Genomic DNA, 25,357 nt, shown 5'->3' on the forward strand with positions numbered 1-25,357 from the left:
CATTTTTCCTGATTTGTGTTGAAGACAAAAATAAATTGCAAGATCAATATGATATTTCATTAATACAAAGGAATAATAACCTTCAAAAAAGAGAGTAAATCTTTATGTACTAATGTGGAAAAAGTAGCTACTACACATTTAAGTAGCAAAGGTGCATTTAACACTATGTATAGTATTTTCCAATTTGTTTAAAGTTGGACATCAAAAAGTATGGAGAACTCATAGAAATTTATGTTTTATCTCTGTTAGAGGACAAACTGTGGTCTGTGAAGAAAGTTTACTCCTGTGATTTTAATTTTTTTTTACCATGTGCAGCTTTACTTTTTCAATTAAAAATAAAATTAAAAAAGAATAAAATGCTAACATGAATCTCATAAAAAAACAAAAACCACTGTAAAAACACTCTTTGCCTCATTGATTGATCTCTCTTATTTCACTTATGAGGTAGTCCAGTCCATTTCCTAATTTTGCAACCACTGAAATAGAAGTTGAATGACTACCTTAAAGTTATCTGGGTTAAAGGCTGAATAGGTTCTGTCTCCCTTTCTGATAAGACTCCTAACTCTGGGAAATGAACTAGGGGTGGTGGAAGGGAAGGAGGGCAGGGGGTGGGGGTGAATGGGTGACGGGCACTGAGGGGGGCACTTGACGGGATGAGCACTGGGTGTTATTCTGTATGTTGGCAAATTGAACACCAATAAAAAATAAATTTATTATAGAACAAAAAAAAAATAAAGGCTGAATAGGGATAAAGAGCTCAGTCCAGTGCTTTTTGCTGGTTAAGTAGATCTTCCATTTTATGGCAAATGCCATGTTGTGTCTTTTCCTTCTTTCACCTTCAGTTTTGATTTTTTTTCTAATGCCTATAAGGAGATATCATGTCCAGCCATATGTTTCAATAGACCTCCATTTATAAATAAAAAAGAAACACAAATCCAGAAGATATTCCTGTAGTTGAGCAAAGGATGAAGTTCTGAGGAGTTGGGAGAGATTGGAAGAAAAGAGAGGTCACAGAGGGAGTTGCACGGTTATCTAGGAAATTTTGAAGGTGTAGTGACAGTGGGTATGTGATATGAAAGAAGAATTTACATATGAAAATGAAGATTAGCATTGAGGTATTTAGGACCTGAGTAAATGCACCAGAACATAATAGTTGATTCAAGTTAATCAGTAGAAATTGAGAGCATCTGATTCTTCTGTAGATCAACATCATCATAACTATTACTTGAACTGGGTATCTTTCTTTTCCAATTTTTTACTTTGTATGGGCATAAGAGCCCTATATTTAGGCAGGTGTTCAAAAACACATTGATGCAAAGTATGAGAAAAATTTCAAAACTCTTTTTTTTAAATAAATTTATTTTTTATTGGTGTTCAATTTACCAACATACAGAATAACACCCAGTGCTCATCCCGTCAAGTGCCCCCCTCAGTACCCATCACCCATTCACCCCCACCCCCTGCCCTCCTTCCCTTCCACCACCCCTAGTTAGTTTCCCAGAGTTAGGAGTCTTTATGTTCTGTCTCCCTTTCTGATATTTCCCACGCATTTCTTCTCCCTTCCCTTATATTCCCTTTCACTATTATTTATATTCCCCAAATGAATGAGAACATATAATGTTTGTCCTTCTCCGATTGACTTACTTTACTCAGCATAATACCCTCCAGTTCCATCCACGTTGAAGCAAATGGTGGGTATTTGTCGTTTCTAATGGCTGAGGAATATTCCATTGTATACATAAACCACATCTTCTTTATCCATTCATCTTTCGATGGACACCGAGGCTCCTTCCACAGTTTGGCTATTGTGGACATTGCTGCTAGAAACATCGGGGTGCAGGCGTCCCGGCGTTTCACTGCATCTGTACCTTTGGGGTAAATCCCCAGCAGTGCAATTGCTGGGTCGTAGGGCAGGTCTATTTTTAAATCTTTGAGGAACCTCCGCACAGTTTTCCAGAGTGGCTGCACCAGTTCACATTCCCACCAACAGTGTAAGAAGGTTCCCTTTTCTCCACATCCTCTCCAACATTTGTGGTTTCCTGCTTTGTTAATTTTCCCCATTCTCACTGGTGTGAGGTGGTATCTCATTGTGGTTTTGATTTGTATTTCCCTGATGGCAAGTGATGCGGAGCATTTTCTCATGTGCGTGTTGGCCAAGTCTATGTCTTCCTCTGTGAGATTTCTCTTCATGTCTTTTTCCCATTTCATGATTGGATTGATTGTTTCTTTGCTGTTGAGTTTAATAGGTTCCTTATAGATCTTGGATACTAGCCCTTTATCTGATATGTCATTTGCAAATATCTTCTCCCATTCTGTAGGTTGTCTTTTAGTTTTGTTGACTGTATCCTTTGCTGTGCAGAAGCTTCTTATCTTGATGAAGTCCCAATAGGTCATTTTTGCTTTTGTTTCTTTTGCCTTCATGGGTGTATCTTGCAAGAAGTTACTGCGGCCGAGTTCAAAAAGGGTGTTGCCTGTGTTCTCCTCTAGGATTTTGATGGAATCTTGTCTCACATTTAGATCTTTCATCCATTTTGAGTTTATCTTTGTGTATGGTGTAAGAGAGTGCTCTAGTTTCATTCTTCTGCATGTGGGTGTCCAATTTTCCCAGCACCATTTATTGAAGAGACTGTCTTTCTTCCAATGGATAGTCTTTCCTCCTTTATCGAATATTAGTTGACCATAAAGTTCAGGGTCCACTTCTGGGTTCTCTATTCTGTTCCATTGACCTATGTGTCTGTTTTTGTGCCAATACCACACTGTCTTGATGACCACAGCTTTGTAGTACAACCTGAAATCTGGCATTGTGATGCCCCCAGCTACGGTTTTCTTTTTTAAAATTCCCCTGGCTATTCGGGGTCTTTTCTGATTCCACATAAATCTTAAAATAATTTGTTCTAACTCTCTGAAGAAAGTCCATGGTATTTTGATAGGGATTGCATTAAACGTGTATATTGCCCTGGGTAACATTGACATTTTCACAATATTAATTCTGCCAATCCATGAGCATGGAATATTTTTCCATCTCTTTGTGTCTTCCTCAATTGCTTTCAGAAGTGTTCTATAGTTTTGAGGGTATAGATCCTTTACCTCTTTGGTTAGGTTTATTCCTAGGTATCTTATGCTTTTGGGTGCAATTGTAAATGGGATTGACTCCTTAATTTCTCTTTCTTCAGTCTCATTGTTAGTGTATAGAAATGCCACTGATTTCTGGGCATTGATTTTGTATCCTGCCACACTGCCAAATTGCTGTATGAGTTCTAGCAATCCTGGGGTGGAGACTTTTGGGTTTTCTATGTAGAGTATCATGTCATCGGCGAAGAGGGGGAGTTTGACTTCTTCTTTGCCAATTTGAATGCCTTTAATGTCTTTTTGTTGTCTGATTGCTGAGGCTAGGACTTCCAGTACTATGTTGAATAGCAGTGGTGAGAGTGGACATCCTTGTCTTGTTCCTGATCTTAGGGGAAAGGCTCCCAGTGCTTCCCCATTGAGAATGATATTTGCTGTGGGCTTTTCGTAGATGGCTTTTAAGATGTTGAGGAATGTTCCCTCTATCCCTACACTCTGAAGAGTTTTGATCAGGAATGGATGCTGTATTTTGTCAAATGCTTTCTCTGCATCTAATGAGAGGATCATATAGTTCTTGGTTTTTCTCTTGCTGATATGATGAATCACACTGATTGTTTTACGGATGTTGAACCAGCCTTGTGTCCCGGGGATAAATCCTACTTGGTCATGGTGAATAATTTCTTAATGTACTGTTTCATCCTATTGGCTAGTATCTTGTTGAGAATTTTTGCATCCATGTTCATCAGGGATATTGGTCTGTAATTCTCCTTTTTGGTGGGGCCTTTGTCTGGTTTTGGAATTAAGGTGATGCTGGCCTCATAGAACGAATTTGGAAGTACTCCATCTCTTTCTATCTTTCCAAACAGCTTTAGGAGAATAGGTATGATTTCTTCTTTAACGTTTAATAGAATTCCCCTGGGAAGCCATCTGGCCCTGGACTCTTGTGTCTTGGGGGGTTTTTGATGACTGCTTCAATTTCCTCCCTGGTTATTGGCCTGTTCAGGTTTTCTATTTCTTCCTGTTCCAGTTTTGGTAGTTTGTGGCTTTCCAGGAATGTGTCCATTTCTCCTAGATTGCCTAATTTATTGGCGTATAGCTGTTCATAATATGTTTTTAAAATCGTTTGTATTTCCTTGGTGTTGGCAGTGATCTCTCCTTTCTCATTCATGATTTTATTAATTTGAGTCTTCTCTCTCTTCTTTTTAATAAGGCTGGCTAATGGTTTATCTATCTTATTAATTCTTTCAAAGAACCAACTCCTGGTTCTGTTGATCTGTTCCACAGTTCTCCTGGTCTCAATTTTGTTGAGTTCTGCTCGAATCTGTATTAACTCTCTTCTTCTGCTGCGTGTAGGATCTATTTGCTGTTTTTTTCTCTAGCTCCTTTCGGTGTAAGGTTAGCTTTTGTATTTGAGTTCTTTCCAGTTTTTGAATGGATACTTGTATTGCGATGTATTTCCCCCTTAGGACTGCTTTTGCTGTATCCCAAAGATTTTGAATGGTTGTATCTTCATTCTCATTGGTTTCCATGAATCTTTTTAACTCTTCCTTAATTTCCTGGTTGACCTTTTCATCTTTTAGCAAGATAGTCCTTAACCTCCACGTATTTGAAGTCCTTCCAAACTTCTTGTTGTGATTTAGTTCTAATTTCAAGGCATTATGGTCTGAGAATTTGCAGGGGACAATCCCAATCTTTTGGTATTGGTTCAGACCCAATTTGTGACCCAGTACGTGGTCTATTCTGGAGAAAGTTCCATGTGCGCTTGAGAAGAATGTGTATTCAGTTGAGTTTGGATGTAAAGTTCTGTAGATATCTGTGAAATCCATCTGGTCCAGTGTATCATTTAAAGCTCTCGTTTTTTGGAGATGTTGTGCTTAGAAGACCTATCGAGGGTAGAAAGAGCTAGATTGAAGTCACCAAGTATAAGTGTATTATTATCTAAGTATTTCTTCACTTTGGTTATTAATTGATTTAAATATTTGGCAGCTCCCACATTCGGGGCATATATATTGAGGATTGTTAAGTCCTCTTGTTGGATAGGTCCTTTAAGTATGATATAGTGTCCCTCTTCATCTCTCACTACAGTCTTCGGGGTAAATTTTAGTTCATCTGATATAAGGATGGCTACCCCTGCTTTCTTTTGAGGACCATTCAAATGGTAAATGGTTCTCCAACCTTTTATTTTCAGGCTGTAGGTGTCCTTCTGTCTAAAATGAGTCTCTTGTAGACAGCAAATAGATGGGTCCTGCTTTTTTATCCAGTCTGAAACCCTGCACCTTTTGATGGGGTCATTAAGCCCATTCACGTTCAGAGTTACTATTGAAAGGTACGAGTTTAGTGTCACCATGATATCTATTCAGTCCTTGTTTTTGTGGATTGTTCCACTGAACTTCTTCTTAAAGGGGAATTTTAAGAGTCCCCCTTAAAATTTCTTGCAGAGCTGGTTTGGAGGTCACATATTCTTTCAGTTGCTGCCTGTCTTGGAAGCTCTTTATCTCTCCTTCCATTTTGAATGAGAGCCTTGCTGGATAAAGTATTCTTGGTTGCATGTTCTTCTCATTTAGGACCCTGAATATATCCTGCCAGCCCTTTCTGGCCTGCCAGGTCTCTGTGGAGAGGTCTGCTGTTACCCTAATACTCCTCCCCATAAAATCCCCATAAAAGTCAGGGATTTCTTGTCTCTTGCTGCTTTAAGGATCTTCTCTTTATCTTTGGAATTTGCAAGCTTCACTATTAAATGTCGAGGTGTTGAACGGTGTTTATTGATTTTTAGGGGGGGAATCTCTCTATTTCCTGGATCTGAATGCCTGTTTCCCTTCCCAGATTAGGAAAGTTTTCAGCTATGATTTGTTTAAATACATATTCTGGCCCTCTGGCCCTTTCGGCGCCCTCGGGAACCCCAATTAAACGTAGGTTTTTCTTCCTCAGGCTGTCGTTTATTTCCCTTAATCTATCTTCATGGTCTTTTAATTGTCTCTTTTTTCCTCAGTTTCCCTCTTTGCCATCAATTTGTCTTCTATGTCACTCACTCGTTCTTCCACCTCGTTAACCCTCGTCGTTAGGACTTTTAGTTTGGATTGCATCTCATTCAATTGATTTTTAATTTCTGCCTGATTGGATCTAAATTCTACAGTCAAGAAGTCTCTTGAGTCCTTTATGCTTTTTTCTAGAGCCACCAGTAGCTGTATAATAGTGCTTCTGAATTGGCTTTCTGACATTGAATTGTAATCCAGATTTTGTAACTCTGTGGGAGAGAGGACTGTTTCTTTCTTTTGAGGTGAGGTTTTCCTTCTAGTCATTTTGCTCAGTGCAGAGTGGCCAAAAACAAGTTGTATTGGGAAAAGGAGAAAAAGAGAGGAGAGAAAGAAGGAAAGAAAAGAGAAAAAGAAAAAAAAAGGAAGAAAAAAAAGAAAAGAAAAAGAGAAAGAAAAAGAAAGGAGAAAAAAAGGGGGTGGGGGAAGGAAACAAATCAAAAAGCAAAACAAAACAAAAACAAAAACAAAAACAAAACAAAACAAAAAAAGAACCACCGGGGAGTATCTTCTGATTCTGTGTACTTTAAGCCCCTTGGCTTCTCCTGGAACTTGTCCGTCTAGCTGGTCTTCTGGGGGAGGGGCCTGTTGTGCTGATTTTCAGGTGTTAGCACTTGGGGGAGCTGCTGTGCCCCTGCCTGGTGCAGGGCTCAGTGGGGGTTGTTTACCCCGTGAGGCCGCAGGAGGAACAGCCCCAGTGGCGGGGCAGCTCTGGAAACCTGGAGTCAGCCCCCGCAGGAACTCCGGAGCTCTCCGTCTGCAGGGCCTGGAGGCTCCGGGGCGGGGCCGCTGATGTGCTCAGCTCCGGGCAGGAGCGTCCTCGCTGTCCTGGGCCCTCCCGGCCTCTGCCTGTCCCGGGGGAGGCAGGATCCTGGGCTGTGTCCCCGCGCCCTGTGCCTGGGTTTGCGCTGTTGGATTCGCCGCTCCCGCCCCGCAGCCCCCTTCGCGGAGCCGCCGCCCGAGCCCCTCCGAGCTGCTCCGGGTCCCGCCGTGCGCGCTGCAGCCCTTAGGGAGCTCGGCGCACTCTCCCGGGGCGCAGTTGCTCTGTTACTGTCCCGGGGAGCCCGAGGGCATCCCCGCCCTCCTGGGTCCTGCTCCAACTCCCCGCGAGCCCCTTTCCGCCCGGGAAGGTCGGTGCAGCTCCTGCTCCTCCGGGACGGGGCTCTCCTGTCCTGGGGACACTCGCCCCGGCCTCAGCCCGGCTCCTCGCGAGGACCCTCCCCTTGGATGCCTTTTGTTCCTTTATTTCTTTTTCCCCGTCTTCCTACCTCGATAGAAGCGCGAACTCTTCTCACTGTAGCATTCCAGGTGTTCTCTCTTTAAATCTCAGGCCGAATTCACAGATTTTCAGGATGATTTTAAGGTTATCTAGGTAATTTGGTGGGGACAGGTGATTTGGGGACCCTACTCTTCCGCCGTCTTGCCCCTCCCTACCCAAGACTCAAATTTCACAACTCTTAATGAAATCAAACAACTAAATACATGGAGAGAGATTCCATATAAATATATAGGAAGACTCAGTATTTTCAAAATCTCAGTTCTTTGCAACTTAATCTATACATCTAATGCAATTAAATTAAAATCCCAGCAAATTATCTTGTGGATCTCCACACGCTGATTCTGCAGTTTACATGGAGAGCCACAAGACTCGGTCAGAGTAGTATTGGAGAAGAGCAAAGTTGGAAGACTGACACCACCCAACTTCAAGATTGACTATAAAGCTACAGGAATCAAGAGTGTGGTAGTGACAAAAGAATAAGCATATAAATGGCACAGAATGGAGAGTTGAAAGAGAGATCCATATAAATATAGTCAATTGAACTTTGACAAAGGACTAAGGACAATACAATGGAGTAAATGTTGTCTTTTCAGCAAATGGAATTGAAACAACTGGACATCCACTTGCAAAAAAATAAACTGAGACACAGATCCTATATCTTTCACAAAAATTAACTCAAAATAGTTCACAGAGCTTAATATAAAATACAGAACTATAAAACTCCTAGAAAATAGGAGAAACTCTAGATTAACTTGCACATGATAATGGCTTTTTAGATGTAACACCAAATGCACAATCCATAAAAAAAAATCATTGGTAAGCTAGACTTCATTAAAATTAAAAAATCCTGCTCTGTGAAATATAATGTCAAGAGAAGAAGACAAACCACAGACTGGGAGAGAATATTTGCAAGACACATCTGCTAAATGACTGTTATCCAAAATATACAAAGAACTCTTAAAATTCAACAATAAGAAAACAACAGGATTTAAAAATGAGCAAAAGGCTTTAACCAGCTCACTAAAGAAGATATACAGTATTTACCCAAAGGAGCTGAAAACCTATGTCACACAAAATTCTGAACATGATTCTTTATACCAACTTTATTCATAAATGCCAAAACTTAGATGAAACCAATGTGTTCTTCAGTAGGTGAATGGATAAATAAATTGTGGTACATCCGTACAATGGAGTACTATTCAGCACTAAAAAAATGAGCTGTTAAGCCATGAAAAGAAGGGAGTCACCTTGAATGCATATTACTAAGTGGAAGGAGTCCATCTGAAAAAAAAAATACATACGTATTATTCCAACTATGTGATGTTCTGCAAAAGGCAAAACTATGGAGATGATAAAAAGATCAGTGGTGACCAGGGTTTGGGGCTGGTGGAAGGGATGAATAAGTAGAATACAGAAGATTTTTAGAGCAGTGAAAACACTTTGTATGACACTAAAATAATAGGTAAATGTCATTATACATTTGTCCAAATCCATCAAATATACATCAAGAATGAACCCTGACATAAATTATGGACTTTGGGTGATTATGATGTGTCAGTGTAGTTCACCAGTTGTAACAGATACACCTCTCCAGTGGGGGATGTGAATAATAGACTATGAATGTGTTGAGGGTGGGGGTTGATGGGAAATCTTTGTACCTTCTCGTCAATTTTGCTGTGAACCTTAAACTACTTTAGAAAATAAAGCCTTGGGGATCCCTGGGTGGCGCAGTGGTTTGGCGCCTGCCTTTGGCCCGGGGCGCGATCCTGGAGACCTGGGATTGAATCCCACGTCAGGCTCCCGGTGCATGGAGCCTGCTTCTCCCTCTGCCTGTGTCTCTGCCTCTCTCTCTCTATCTCTCTCTCTCTGTGTGACTATCATAAATAAAAAAAATAAAAGAAAAAATAAATAAATAAAAAGAAAAGAAAGCCTTGGTAAACAAGACAACACCTAAAACCCCCACACTTTCAGTCTCTTCTGTTCCACCAAGTAGAGATAAGATTCATTCCTAGAGTATCTGGCCATTCTTATAAAAAAGAAAGCTTCCAGAAATAAATAAAATAGCTCCAAAACATAAAATGCTATCTCTACATTTAGATACCAGATGCTTCTCATCTTTATGATGCCAATAACAGGTTGACCAATATGTTAATTCTCATATAGTTTATTTTGGTACTGTGAAAACTACACAAACATATGCATGTGCCTATAGATACCTCATACCTCTCCACACACACACACATATGCACATTGCACCATATTAAGACACAATTGAGATTAAAAATACTCTCTGTTTTGGGTTGAAACATATGAGATGGACATATAGTAAGTCCATTTAAAAAAAGGACTTCTCATGAATCACCAGTGTCAAACAACATTTTTCTTAATTTTAATATTGTTTTTTACAGACATACAAACCAATGAGCTCCATAAATGTAAATTTTAATATAAATATAAAACAAAACAAATTTGAAAATCAAATGCAAACAATGTTAATACCAGTATCAGAAAAAAATTAATATAATTTTAATGTGACTGAAGCCCGAATTTATAGTATTGTTAAAACCATTGTGGTTGTAGAAGTGACTGTCATGTGTAGATTTTGTTAAATTCCAGTGTAACGGGGTTCTCCCATTTTGTGCTGTGATATGGCTTAGAGCAAATGCTGCTGCTTCTTTTTTTTTTTTTTTCCATTAAGTCCACCCTTTGCTTGTGGCCTTCAACCCAAGTAGTGCTTTTTGCTGCCATGTGAATTGTTAATATAGACATTAATGAGGACACACATTACCTGGCTGCAGAATCCAGATGACTTACATGTGCTTATTTTAAATCTTTTGGATTATCATAGAAATAAGAGCCTTAAATTAGAAACACAAATTTCAGAGTGCCGTCAAGATTTTGAAAATATAACTTTTGACTTTTCTGAAGATAAATGGTACAATGATTAATAGGAAATTATTACATTTTTCCTATGTCTCCATACACCATTCATTCTTTATTATTATTTCATTTGAATATAAATTCCTTTAATTTCCTTTAGAAAGCTATTAAGGTAATGCAAACAGGAGCTTTGCCTTCTTTTCATAACTTCTAAGAAAAGATTATGAAAGTTGCATATTGATATTGTGGATTCATCATAAACTTATTCTTCCATCAATGTATCTATAGTATATAAAATGTAATCTAGTCAGTAATAATGTGACAGAACTAGTTATTAAATATTTTGAGGTCCAATATGTTTATGGATTTAAATTTAATTAAAACTTGGCATATTATGTAATGTCTTTTTTTTACTCTTTTTTTAATATGATAATGACATGAACTAAATTTGATTATTTCTAACCCTCCCTGTTACTCTGAATATTACTTTTGTATTATGACCAAAAAACCATTTGAATCACTGATTTATTATTAAAATATTTAGATCCATTTTTACTTTCACTCATATCACCACAGTAAACTCTTAGTGGCAGCCTGCTAATCTTTTTGTATTGTCTTACCACTTGAACATCCAAGTGGTAAGAAGTATACAAATATCCTTGATTATTAATGTTAAAGACAGTCTGTGCCTTCTATGGTTTTGTGCAGGACATTGGGAATTATTTCCCCCTTTTCTCTTATTTTGATAAATGGTAACGTGTTTTTTAATTCACACTAAGCAATTTTACAACTACACAGCTGTAGTCTATGGCATAATACATTTGCCTTTATTCCTGTAGTGAGTAAGTTACAATGTTGGCAAATGCAAATAAATATTGTGAGTCTAATAAGTGCATAGTTTTTGCCTCAAATCATGGCCAGGTCCAGTTTTATAGGTCTTCCAGGACATCTGACATGGATCAAACTGATTTATTTCCCCTGAAAACTAAACTGATTCCTTATGGGGGGCTCCTTCTATTTAGCTGTGGAGCAGATACTACATATTAATATTTTTATTGAAAATAAATTCTAGATATTTGAGCCTGCACATTTATACATTTATAGAGGAAAATGGATAATATTTTTCCCTTTAATGTGGTCTCCTATGCTGGTAATCAGTAAACATACGTGATCATTATTAAAATGAGAATCTTGTTTATAATAATACAGGTTCCTGACAGAGGCCAACATACTATTATTTTCCTACTTTTGATAGCAATTACTAAAACTAGAAATATATATATATATATATATTTTTTTTTCTTTCTTTTTTCCCTTGCTATTATTTTCCTACCCCGGATTCTGCTTGGAGGCTCTTAGCAGCTTTTTTCAAGTGAGATGTTTTACACATAACAAGAAACAGCAATCAAGTAAGAACATGATGTTCTTGTGGTTACTTTATAGGTAGCTTAGCATCTCAGGTCAATTGGGGAGGTATCTTTGGTAATTGTCTCATTTTAAAAATGAACAATAGAATGAATTTGAGATATGTTATTATGTTTCATTAATTATATTTTTGTTTTCCACTTTTGCCTATTGTTTTTGCTATGATGTTCCTCAAGGCCTACTCTTATGCTCTACGAGGCGGCTTTTGCTCTTTTTAAGTTAGCTTGTGTGTGTGTGTGTGTGTGTGTGTGTGTATGTATCTGCATTCCTATGCCTGCATTTTTACAGAGTAAGCTTTTGCCTGTCAAAGGGGCCTAGTGTTAACAGCTTCTTCCTGAGCCAAAGGGAAGTTAGAGTTGGATTTAAGACCTTGTAATCAGAGGAAAGAGTCTATGAGCTCCTCCAGCTGACCTGGGTTCCATTGTCTTGAACTTCATAAAAGTTGCTGGAGAAAATGATGAGATACTGCACTGCCTTTCATTCTCAAGGAATTGAAAGCCCTGATGGCAATAAGGACCTGGGGAGATATAAGGCATTCATTCTCTGGGCATCTAAGTGCACAATTTTCTTGACATCACCACATATCACTCTGTACATTACATTGCCAAACTCCACATTTCTTGGTCTCTCTTCAGAGTCTTTTTGATTGGCCATCAATATGCAGAGGGAATGAGAAAGACTTTCTTGAATTTCCATAGCTATGCCCAACCTTCTTTTTAGTTCTGACATTGTCTTTGAAAACAAAATGATGAATTTGAGCATTATGATGTCTTGAATCCCAAAGATTCCTGTAAATTTCCTTCCTTGCTCTGTTCAAAGTGTCCATATTTTGTGTCTATTGTTTTGCTACATTAAGGAGTCCCAATGCATTTTCTTTCTGTATTTCCTTGTCTGCGCTGCTTTTGTTATTTCATCTTCTTTCTTTAAGCTTTGTTTTATATCTGAGATTGAATTCTCAACCTTATAAAGAAGGATGGCCTTACATTTATTTTCCTTTATTCCCTTTCAAGAGTGGTCACAGCATGCATTTTAACTGTGTTATACTTGGCAACTGAGTTTTCAATGGCAGATGAGTTGTTGCTTTCTAATTGCATCATGTTGTATGGCTATATAGTTTAGTCTTCAATTAAAGATCTCAAAAACTATGCTTTTTCAAGTAAATTCAGGTCTATTTATTTTGAGTTAGATTACCCTTTGCTGCAGTATCTCTTGGTAACTGATGTTTTATTTTACTGAAATGTAGATTAAGTTCACTTAGCATATTTTACTGTATCTTTAATTATATACATCTAATATTAAAGAATGAAGCATATGGCCCAAATCTTTGCCTACACAGGACCTTGCAGGATTTTTGAGCAAAAAATATAAGGACTTTGGGGGAAAAACCCTAATAATACCAATACTCTATTTTATAATACCAAAATACCATGACTGTATTTTAAAAAGAGTCATGATATGAGAGAGACCTCACTGGTACCAAATATAGTTTGTAAGACTAGCTCTGTCTCTGTAATCGTATGATAAGTGAGATTATAGTTAAGCTATTTTGAGCTTATAAAACTATAATAATTATAAATTCCAGTTGGCTTGTGGGAGGAGAAAGGGAGATAACTATAAATTCAGAGTCAGAAGAAGTTTGGGACCAGAACTGACTCCAGAGAAAGGAACGGCTGCAGAGCTGAAGAGCACCAGAAGAGGCAGACAGGTAGACATAGAGAAGGCAGTCTGAAGGTGGAGATTCTAGAAGAGAAGACTCGATAGTATATCCTGGGAGAGGGTCTCATAAACCTGGCAATAGGTCCAAACCAAATTCATCTCATGTTCAAAGCCAGCTTGCTCAGTTTATTATAATTGCTACAGGGGAAAGAGAAGTGCTTTGGCATCAGAGACTTGAGTTTGTAGGATGGCTCCAGCCACTTCTCAGCTATGTGACCGTGACCTGTTTTTCTCAATAGTGAAACAAAGGTGATAACTGTGCAGTAATGTCATAGGGATCATGGCTCCTGATAGGATTTTAGGTACAAGAAGATGCTCACTAAATGGTGACTATAATTTTTGTTGTAGTTCAGGAAAAGGAACTGGGTCTTGTGTGTTCTGGAGCTGTCAATTTTTAATTAAACCACTTGTGTTTTAAATATTCTACAATTTAGTATTTTTGCTTTTTAATATTTTGGCTTTCTTTTTCATGTTCCCATTACTATCACTTTCCTAATAAGGTTAAAGTAAAAAATATGGAATCATTTCTTAGCTGAAACTAGGAGAAAAATAATTTGCTGTCAGAACAAGAGAGTTCAGTAACTTAGAGGATGGATGTAGGAGGGGGCATCAGCTATCTGGCTGGAAAATGGGGAAATGGAGGGAATAAAAGATAACTGGCACAGAGAGGGGTAAAGTCAGGTGCAGTGGGATTTCCAGTCCATGTCCACTTGAGCCATTTGTTTCTTTATCTTTCCGGCCTTTCTCTGATTCTTTATTGTTTGGGAAAGTCAAAGTGGATCAAATGGGTTTTGCTCTTAGGAGTGCTAGAAGAAGTTACATTTGCCCAATGCATTGGATAATAGATACACTCAAGAAAACTTTTAAGTCAAGAATTGTGAGGGAAGAATGGGGCAGATTTTGGAGGTAAATCATGTGAGGGCATGATAGGAGAGGGAAGAAAAGTCAGAGAAAGGGATTCTAAAAGTAGTGACTCCTAACCCTGCTTGTATATTACAGTCACTTATGGTCCTTCAAAAAAATACCGAGGCTTGAGCCGTGCACTGAGACATTTGGGTATAATAGGTCTTGTTGGGACCTAGGCATTGGTATTTCTCAAATTTCCTAGGTAGTTCTAAAGCCCAGCCAGGACTAAGAACCTTGGTGTAAACTAAGAGTGAAAGTCTAGGGCAGATGCTCTTCATACATGATGCAAAATGTTTTCAAGTCCTGTAGTAACATTATATTCAGATACTTATGAAATGATTACAGTGCTTCTACCACTGATTATTTTGATCATTAACTTTTCTTTCTTTCTTCCTTTCTTCCTTTCTTCCTCTCTTCCTTCCTTCCTTCCTTCCTTCCTTTCTTCTCTTTCTTCTCTTTCTTTCTTTTTCTTTCATTTATTTTGAGTGCCTACTATGTGGGAGACCTACAGGCATTGGTTTATCCTCCTCTAGGTATTGGAACCTCCTTTCCTTTTGTTTTCCCAAAAGACACAAAATATTGATTTTGATACTCAGATTACGTACTATTTCATTTTCCAACCATTATCTATTATTAATTTGTAATTTTCAAAGTACACATGTAAGGAGGTAGCATAGCCTATATAGGTCTTAATTAAATATTATTTATTTAAATAAATAAAGCCCATTTATTGAGGGCTTACCACTCCCTCTTAATCTCTAAGTCTTTATGTGATTCTGGGAATATGATGTACCTTCTATGAGCTATGATCGTCTGAGTTTTATTTTCACTGTTAGTGACCTTGGACACTTAACATTTCTCCTGACACCTTGTCCCTACTCCCCCTCACCCCACAACCCCAGTATCTCCAATAGTTTAATTCTGGCCTGGATTATGTATTGTGTTTTACATTTCCCCTCAAGAAAACGTTCTGAGCTTGACCTCACCTCCTATTGGCCCCAGGTTCATGTCATATAATTAGTTAATACTGGTAGAATTTGATGCCATGTGTCTGACTGAAACAGTATCTTTATTGTAAAGTTACTGATGGTAAATCATCACAGATCTTTGAGTCCTTGAAAATTACTTCAGTACAATTCACGACACTAAAGAAATTAATATTGTCTGTGTGTGTGTGTTTCATGCCATTACTATAAAATGTATTTCAACAATAATAATACAAGTTCTTATTTTCTTAAGTCTTATCAAAGAAATGATAACTGTGAATTTACAATATTTATCTCAGGAGAAATTGCTTTTCTATAATCTGGGATTCTTTGATAGCATAACAGGAAATAGTAATGATAATAATAAAACAAATAATTATAAGTAACATTTATTGAGGGCTTACCATGTGTCAGAATCGGTTGTAAGTGCCTAACACATTTTTTTTCTGATTTAATTCTCATGATACGACATATAAAGCATATCTTAGTTAATATACAGTTGATAAGAAAAACGATGATGCAGTGCTTAAACATACATTTAATATTTTATAAATAGGGGATCGCTGGGTGGCTCAGCAGATTAGTGCCTGCCTTTGGCCCGGCGTGATCCTGGAGTCCCGAGATCGAGTCCCACATCAGGCTCCCTGCATGGAGCCTGCTTCTCCCTCTGTCTGTGTCTGCCTCTCTCTCTCTCTCTCTGTATCTCTCATGAATAAATAAATTAAATCTTTAAAAAAAAGTCTTATAAGTAGGAAAATCCATGATTTCCTGAGTGAAATTCACATTTAATTAAAATCTCTTTGGTTTTGACCTTCAAATTATCTCCATTTTAAATCTAAACTTTAAAAAATTCTTAATTATAAAATATTTATATTCCATATTATCTGAGCTGAATGCAGAATTTTATATTATTTTATATTATAAACTGTTGTTTTAGGGAAGCACTTCTAATCTAGAAAAACATATTATATATATTTATTACACATTGCTTAATACACTTAGTAGAACAGAGAGCCAGCAGGGCACCAGTTTTCTATCGTAAAAAGAATGAAAGTAATAGGCTTAATATTTGGCCTAACATTTTGATAAAATGAAGATATCCTGGAAATATTATTTGCTTATTGAAGTTACTCTTTGAAATAGAGAAATAATTCTTTTCTCATACATACTATATATATATATATTTATATATATATATATACACACACACACTCTCTATATGTATATATATACACTCTCTGCAAAGATGCACATTTGAGATGCATATCATGTGTATATGTGCTCTACAAAGATAAATATTTGAGGACTTCCAGTGTCTCAAGATGCCAGCAAGAGTGTTCTGAGACTTATCTAAAGGCCATTATATAGTTCTTTTAAGATGACCTTCCTTGAAAAGAGGGTCACATTTTTTCAGGGTCTGAAAGTTTTTTATTTTATTTAGTTTAGTTTTTATTGTCTTTAGCCATTGTAGTTTTAGAGTTTATAATAGTCTTGTGACTGATAGGTTCTACGTGGTCATTAAACCACTATGAACAATAATTCATAGTGGTTAAAATGAAAGAGCATGAATTCAAGAAATAAGAGAAATATCCAATAAACAAATGATGTTTATAGATAGTATGGCTATTTTGGGGGTGTCACTGAGAAATGAAAAGGTATTGAATCCATATCAGTGAAATAACCAAACATTTAATAAGACTTAGAACAAGATGATGGGCTGAGTACATTTATCTACTTCTACTCTTGCTCTAAATTCCCAGAGCTGAAGAGAAAGATCTAAAACCAAGTACTAATACTTCAATATGCTGAAAAATAAAAATAGCTTCCTTCATTTTATGAGATATTCTTCAGAATTCTTGAAAAGCAAAAATAAGCCTGAGTTAGAGCAAAAGAGAACAAATAGCTAACAGTACTTGCTTTAAAGAAGAGTTGCTTCCAGGGAAATAGGATTTTCAGAGTGAACTTTCTCACAGGGCATGACAAGAAAGCTGGTACAGTAATATAGGGTTGCCAAATGTATTTCCAAAAGAGTGGGATGTATACATTTTTTTATCTTGAACCATTTTTCAAAGCTTTTTAAATATATAATTTACATGTACTCACCTGCATATATTTAGGGTTTACAATTTGATAAGTTTTGACGGAGGAACGAATCTCTGAAACCATCATCATAGTCCTGATCATGCCCCAATCTCTTATATTTACCTTTCATAATTTTTCCTTGTCTTTTCCATCTCTTCAAGTAACCATTGATTTACTTTCCTATACAATGGATAGATACCTTTGCATTTTTTTCTTAAAAGTATATGTTTGGAATCATAAACCATTTACTGTATTTTTTATCTGGTTTTCTGAATGTATTATAATTACTTTGAATTTATCAATGATATCATATGAGTAGCTCATCTTTTTTGTTAAGTAACATTATTTTTTGGATATACCACAACTAGTTTATCCATTCATTTTTTTAATGGGCATTTGGGCTATTTTTAGATTTTGACTATTAAAAATGAAGCTAGTATAAGTATTTTTTAAAAATAAATATTTTCAACTTAACATAGTGAATAATTTCAGATAAATTTGAGAGGACTTTTCATCCATGAAATTCTTGGAAATTAAAAATTAGCTGAAATTTAAAACTCTCTAATGGTGAAATGAATAAGATTAAAGGTGGACTGGAAGATAACAAAGAGAGATTTTTACAGAGTGTAATACAAAGGATGAAATGTGTAAAAAAAACAGTAAAATTGAGATATAAAGAAAAAAATTAAATGTTCAAATATATAATTAATAAGGTGTTGAGAACAAAGATAAAGCAAAGAAATAATTGAAGGTATAATGAAAGATCACTTTAAAATACTGACAAAATATACACACTTTTGGTGAAAGGACTTGCTGAACATGAAATAAAATGAATAAGAGAAAACAGATCTGGACAAAACATGGTAAAATGTCAAAATATTAAGGATAAAAATAAAACCTAAAAATGTCTAAGAGGTAAAATAGACTTCTGTAAGGGGCCAAAGGCAGGCCACCCCAAGATGGGCCACTTTGGCATGAAGATTATTTTGAATTAAAAAGCAATCAAAACCCAGTAGATTCAGAAAAATCTCTTTACCTCCCCCTCAACTGCCTAAAACAGTTTAAATAGAGAACCTGCTTTGGAAAGAGAACTATCACCATGGATAACAACATTAAACCACAAACTAGGTGTGGTAGACAGGGAGGAAATTGGCAAGGCCTGTTTGATCAAAGTTCTCTATGTCTCATTGTTCCTGAGTGGCTCAGCAAACATTTGTTTACCAAACGTTTACTCTTTTTCATCTTCCTGTGAATTGCATTCCTTCCCCTTGAACTCTCAGACTCTTATCCTCCTTCTCCTTAGTTCTGAATGACATATGGATTTCCATATCCACAGAGACATGGAAATTCCAAAGACAGAAAGATAAATAGGCCTGTCTGTCTTTGGAATTTCCATGTCTCTGTGGATTCTCCATATGCATGAAATTAAATTCGATTTTCTCCTCTTCTCATGGCAATTTGTTTCTTAGTCCAGCTAGAAGGACATTGAAGGAGATAGTATATCTTTCTCCCTGACACCTCCTGCAAATGAACATCACTTGTTATGATGCAATGAAGATTTTTAAACAAACTATAGAAATGATCCCTGAAAGTATAGTCTTAAAGATTTTTTAAAATAACAAAGAAAACTATAGGCTAATTCCATTAACAAATAGACATAAAATTAAAAAAATCAAATCCAGCAATATAGTAAAATAATACTATGAATAATAATACATTGTGACTTATATATATCTTTTAAATACAAAAATAATTCAAATTAGGAAATTTATTAAAGCAATTTATTGCATTAAATTTTATTAGAAGAAACGTATATGATCACTCTGGAAAAAGTAGGAAAGAAAATAACACACTTATTCTTAACGTGAATTTCTAGCAGAGTAGGACTAACCTGATGTGTCCTGAGTCTGATAAAAGAGGGCCTTAAAGTAAATTATACCCATCAGAGATCCACAAATATGTTCACAAGAAATCAGAAACACTTCCACTAAAGTCAGGAGTAAGATAAAAGATGTCATTTATCATAACTACTGTTCAATATACATTGAGCTTAGCTAATAATATAAGGCAATCAAATGAACAAAAAGTTTAGTTACTGACATACCTTTCTATATTTTCTGCTCATTTTTTTCTATAAACCTAAAATTGCTCTAAAAAAAGTGATTTGCAAAGTGTTTTTACTAATTTAAACTTCCACTATCAATGATTAGTATTCCTATTATTTCAAATCACTAATGACATTTGGTATTGTCAATCTATAATTTTGGCCAATTTGGTACGTGGAATGTTATCTTATTATGATTTTAATTTGAATTTCCCTGACCGTTCATGAGTTGTAGCAACTTTTAGTATATCTATCTGTAGTTCAAATGTCCTTTTTTATGATATTCCTATTCAAGGATCTTGTCTATTTTTTTTAAAGATTTATTTATTTATTTATTTAGAGAGGGGGAGAAAGAGTGACCAGGGGGTCTGGGGTGGGGATCAGAGGGAGAGAGAGAATTCTGAAGCACCTTCCTGCTGAGGGTGGAGGCTGACACCGGCTCCATTTCAGGACCCCAAGATCATGACCTGAGCTGAAATCAAGAGTCACTGCTTAACTGAATGAGCCACCCAGGTGCCATTCAAGTATCTTGCCTGTTTTTAAGATTTGTATTACCTTCAATTTTTCTTATTAATTTAAGCTCTTTATAAAATTCTGAGTATAAATTCTATTGTTGTGTTGCAAATATCTTATCCTACCCTGATGCTTGCCTTTGCACTTTCTTAATGGTATCAGTTGATAACAGGAGTTCTTAATTCTAATTTTAATATAGACTAATGTATTAATCTTTCCCTTTCTAATTAGTACATTTTGTGTCCTGTTTAAGAAATATTTATCTACTATAGCTTCATAAAGATATTCTCCAACTTTATCATTTAGAAACTTATTGCTTATATCTACATCACATTTATGCACATCATATCAATGTCACATTTATATCTACAACCTGCTCAGAATTCATTTTTGTGTATGGTATAAGGAAAGGTCAAATTTCTTTTTGATACATAAATCCAGCAACCTAACACCATCTACTGAGAAGATCAGCTTTAGCACTTTGCACTCTGGAGGCATCTTTGCCTTAAATGAAGTGTTCACATTTATACTGGAAAGATTCCAGACTGGGTACTATCTGTGCCTTCTGTTCTATTTAATTGGCCTATTTATCTTTCTTTGCTCCAACACCAAAGATCTGAATTGATGAAGATTTTAAATTGTCTTGATAACTAGTAGGGTAAAATCACTTTGTTCTTCTTCCTTAAGAATGTTATGCCTATTCTTTGCCCTTTAGATTCCCATATACATTTTAGAATCAGATTGTTAGTTTTCTATAAAAATCTCTTGATATTTTGATTGTGATTTATTAACTCTGCAGATCCACAGAGGAAAATATGACATTGAATTATCTAATAAGAAACATGTATATTGCTTCTTTATATAGGTCTCTCATTTCTACTGATACATTAGTCCTTTAGGGTAGAGATTTTGCATACCTTTTGTATACCTTTTACCTTTTTTTGGAATTTGAGGTTCTTTATCCAATGAAATGATGTCTCTTTTTTTCTTTTACAATTTGAATTTTCCTGTTTGCTAATGTGTATGGAAATGTAAATGAATCCTATGTTGTTATAAAGTACATGTATTTGGTAGCTGTAGGGTCTAATTAATAGTGATTTCTGAAAAAAATGCTGGTCACTGTATATACTGATTCGAGTATTAAGGTAATGATGAAGAACAGAGCCTTTACAGAGACTTGTTTTTATGTTTTAAAATTTGTTTATTTTGCAATGATGTCTATCATTGTTTCTTGCTTTGCAGAGCCTACAATTATACTCTGTCTCTGGATGGGCATTAGAACTCAGCTCTAGTGAGCTGTGCACGTATAAAGTTCCAGGAAACCAAAAGACCACTGTGAGGCCTATTTATACTTTTAGGGCTCTGCATTTAAGTTGTCTCTTATTTTATGGCACTTTTGTATTATCTTTTATTTTATTTAGTCTTGGTGATGTATTAACTTTTGTTTTACATTGTATCCAGCATCCTTTTTGTTTGAAGCAGGATACGAGATTACATCCACTCAATCCATCATGTTGCCAGAAGTCTTCTGCAATCATATCATCAGATACGCTATTACTTCCTTTTGTTCTCCTTCTAAAAGTGTACATAACATGGTTTTCTTGGGAGTGGGGAAAAAAAAAACCTTTACATAATCCATGGTTCATATTCCATGCCAAGTTCACTAAACCACATTGTTGCCAACAATTTTATTTTGTTAAAAGCAAATAAAGTGTATATCTTTCTTCTTCATACATCTGTTATGCATGTAATTTAAACTAACTTTGTAGGAGCAGTCAAATAAACAAAGAGCGTCATTTTGTATAGTATGACTAATATTTGTGTTTTCTATTTTCCTTTGCATGTATTTTGATGTAAAGTGTCACCAGAAAAGCGAGAACTGGACCAATCCTTTAGGCCCATGGTTTATTTATCTCAACACTTTTTCTTTGATAAGTATAAGAGTTGTTGCAGTAGAAATCAATTTTCTTTCTTATAATTTCAACTTCAGAAAAGTTAGGATTATATACCCAACATTCTAGTTTTGTCAATAACCTATTATAAATTTATCACCTAAAAATATATGGAAAACTATATACTTGGGTTGTTTCACCAGTTGGGGGGATAAGTTTCATGAGCTTACTGCCTGCTGTATAAATTAGAATGTTACTTTTGTCGTTTTATAACTATAGCTTTTAGGCTACCTAGGGTGCCCTTTAGTTCTGCTATTACAGAATTTGGTGAACCAGGTTGTAGTGGATGAACAGGAGATTTTAGACTCTATGTAAGGAAACTGCCATACAACCATTTAAAAATTATTATTCAATTGCATTTAAGCCTATATTTAAAATGTTGGGGGAAAAAAAGTGTGACTACTTTGAAATTTTTATTTTCTGCCAGAAAACATTGAGTTTTGCTAATCACAAGTAAATCAGGCTTATTGTTATGGAAGGAATAGAGCCATTTTAACTGTGAAATGCATTTACGGAACCCAAGGCCCAACAGAAGTAGGATCAAAGAGAGAGGAGCTAGAAGAGGTAAAGCAAGAGACTCCTTCCTGTGCTCTTTCAGGGTCTAAGTGGTTGAGAAGAGTAATGAGAGTAAGAGAAATAATAATAATTTTTGTTTCCTTAGGATTTGTTCTTTCATTGCACCCACACTACAACTCCCCAACATTTCATCCAGTTGACCTATTGATTCTGGATTTTGAACAATGAACCCTTCCTGAGAGTATTTTGTGCCAGCTTACCCTGAGCTCTCCAGCTTCAGAGCCCTCAGCACTACCCAGCTGCCTTACTGCCCGCCCACAATTAGCTCTGCCCCAACTCTTTCTGCAATCATGCTACCTCACCGCCCTCACTCTCTTACTTCAGACCAGGAGCTTCTGCTCTGCTGCTACAGCTTCTGTCTCCAGTTTCCTTCTATTCTTTTCTCCTTCCGTCTGGACCCTGTGTAATCTACATTCCTTTTCCAATCCAAAATATTATCTCTTGGAATGATGCCCCATGCAAGTTCTAGTTACACAGAACCATCACCGCTCTCACTTCCTTCCATATCCAATTTAGCTTCTGTATTTTATTTTTATGAATAGCTCCTTATGGATACTCTCAGCAACTTTGCCCCACTCTCTTCCTATCATATGCACTTGTAAAAGCTCTACCTTTATTTGTTCCAGTCATCCATCTTTTCCATGTGCACCACAGAGCAACTGAAACTTCTGGTGGAAAAAAAGAATCACCCGCCTGGAATAATTCTTTTTTTTTAATTACCACAAACCTGAACAACACTTAATAATGCCTGGCAATACTTTTAGGTTTCCACAATAAATTGCTTTGCAAGAACTGTTTTAGAACATTTCCTTTCCCCTGACCTTCCTGCACCATACACACTCCCCACATCCTAAGCTGATAGCCTTCCTCGTACTCATTAATCAAATAAGAGCAGATGGCAAATACCTTGTTCTCCTGTTGCCAAGTCAACAAACTTACTTGCCTGGTCACCCATCCTCTTTCCGACTGTCTCTTTTCACAGCTGAAAAGATGTCCTTACTCCTATTAAGGTACAGTTTCTTCATTTGCACTTGCTGGCTCTAGTATTTTCCATTTTAATTTTAAAACTCTGCCTTTGACCTAACATCCTGTGCTTAGCTGTCACTCCATTTTCTGTTGTTTTTAAAGCAAAACTGTATACCTGACTCTTAGTTACTCTCCAACCCACTCCAGTTTGGCTTCTTTCCATACTGTTCCACTGCCACAGAATGGGAGTCATCAGTTGTCATATTATGAACCACAAAGGGCAGTCTTCTGTCCTCATCTCACTGTAGTTTTTGACTTTTTAGAAGTATTTAACTCCGCCAACTACTCATTTTGGAGAAACTTTCCTTTTTTGGGCTCCGATGAAATGATTTTTCTCCCGAAATGACTTTCTTTCTCCTCTCCTCCTTCCTAACTGGCAACTTCCATCAGTCTCTGTAATGGTGTCCTGCTCCATTTATCCCCACCTCTAGCTGTGTTAGCGCCCCCCTCCTGGGTCCTTTTCTTTCCTGTGCTTTCCTTAAGTGGCCTAAACCACTTGAATAGAAACTATAAACTGATAACGCTCACCTTTTGTGTCTTAAACTCTGATTTCTGTTTTGAGCTGCAGACTCAAATATTCAATCACCAACTTGACATTCTCCCTTGGAGATCTAATAGACATCCCCAGCTTACCTTCTCACAAATGTTTGTGTCTCCCCCAATTCTGAAATTGTTTCTGTATGACATTCACACAATAATTAAAGGCAGTACTTTTCTCACAGTATTTCAAGCAGAAACATATGACTCTTCCTTGGTTACATTTTCTAATTTATCCTCCTTATCCAAACCATCCATAATTCTTATTGATGGAAATACTTCTCTGTCTATAATGCCAGTGGTGTCCTTTTAGATGCGGCAACTGCATGCAGTATACAAACTGCATGATCATCATTGTTCCACTCACCAAAATATATCTCAAAACAGATTTCCCTCTTACCCTTACTGCCACCATACTAGAGAAAACCAACATGAGTTTTCATTTGGACTGCTGCTGTGGCTTCCCAGATGGTCCTACTACGTTTTCCTTCATTTTATTTTACATACGACTATCAGGATGATTTTCTAAAAATACAAATTGCATTATGTTTCTTCCTCAAACACTTTAAAAACTCCTTGTAAACTCCCATATGATTTGGCCCCTATCTGTCTATTGGACCTCATCTTGGCCACTGTCTCCTTACTGGTTGCTTTCCAAGTTCCTTCTTACTTTGGCCTTCTGTTCTCCTTGCCTAAAATATACTTTACCTCTCAACATGCCTGGATACCTCTTTTCTTTCATTTGTAAGCTCCCAAATCCTATCCCTTGAGAAGCGTTTTCTGTCCCACCTGAAGCACCTCATCTTCATCTTCACGGACTTCTCGGCTACAGAACAATGACTATCACTTTCATAACATTTATCACAATCTCTTGTTGATATAAGGGTACCACTTGCCAGAACTACTTCCTGCCCCAGGACAGTGACTGCCTTTGTACACTTGAAAGAAAGGAAGACTTTTTCTTGCTTCTTTTGCTGATGTGGATTATTTTGGCTGGGGTTTTGGGGTTTCTTTGACGTTCCCAATATTTGGAACATGTAGTTGTCTTCTCTTGTTGATATAAACATCATACATTTTTTTCCTCTGTATCTTCTGTCATTGTGTGAGATCCATAAAGATAGGGGCATTATCTTGTCACCTCCTATACTTAACTCCTAGGATAGCATCTAGGACAGCTGCTCATATTTATGAATCAAATATTTTTGAGTGGATAAATGGCACTGTGAGATAGTTGCAAAAGTATTACTGTGTCTGCTTTAAAGTTTAGACTTAGTGAA

The 25,357-nt window shown here is 36.6% G+C and overlaps 1 pseudogene; it reads right to left on the reverse strand.

The window, feature by feature from the left end:
* Positions 1-18,896: 18,896 nt before the first annotated feature.
* On the reverse strand, positions 18,897-18,973 carry LOC140609054 (small nucleolar RNA U3; annotated as a pseudogene).
* Positions 18,974-25,357: the final 6,384 nt, after the last annotated feature.

The sequence above is a fragment of the Canis lupus genome, chromosome 1, assembly GCF_048164855.1.
Source record: "Canis lupus baileyi chromosome 1, mCanLup2.hap1, whole genome shotgun sequence".
Classification (NCBI taxonomy): domain Eukaryota; kingdom Metazoa; phylum Chordata; class Mammalia; order Carnivora; family Canidae; genus Canis; species Canis lupus.